Genomic DNA, 719 nt, shown 5'->3' with positions numbered 1-719 from the left:
TGATGAATCTGACATACAGTTACTTTAAAAATTAGTTATCTAATATAATGCTAATATTTTGTTCCATTTGACGTGAAGTCCATTCTAGTGAAAATCCTGTTTTGTCCATAAGTTTTTTTTCTCTGTTAATGAATTGTTTTCTACTTCTGTATGTTACCTTGTAGTGGCATAGCCAAGATAACTGCTAAATTTTAAGTCTCTATCTCAATTGTAAGACCCCCATTGCTAGGGAAACATTGTTGCTCAACTTCGGAGGCCATTTTCTCCTTTTCGTGTTTCCTCACCTCGCACAATTGAAAATTCGATATTTTCGTCAAGTATGGTTATATATACTTCATTCTTGTTTTACATAGTAGGAGAAAGGTGATAGTTTTCTTAAATAAATGTCAAATATATATAAATACTTATGAACAAAACAGGATTTTAACGAGAATAGACTTCACGTCAAATGCAACAAAATATTAGCATTATATTAGGTACCAGATACTAAACTTTCAAATAGCTGTATGTAAATATGTATGTACATATAATAATATATAATTTTGTTCTCAATTTCGCCTTGCCCTCCTATTCCAGGAACCTTTCTTAAGCATCCTAAACCGCAATATCTGTTTTTTTCTCTCTGTTGTTTCTGATTGTCACTCACTCACTCACACAAACCTGCACAAACACACACACTTGCACACACACACACACACACACACACACACACACACACG

The sequence above is a fragment of the Aplysia californica genome, unplaced genomic scaffold (genome assembly GCF_000002075.1).
Source record: "Aplysia californica isolate F4 #8 unplaced genomic scaffold, AplCal3.0 scaffold00383, whole genome shotgun sequence".
Classification (NCBI taxonomy): Eukaryota; Metazoa; Mollusca; class Gastropoda; order Aplysiida; family Aplysiidae; genus Aplysia; species Aplysia californica.
The sequence above is the reverse complement of the archived record's forward strand: the minus strand, read 5'-3'. Positions refer to the sequence as shown.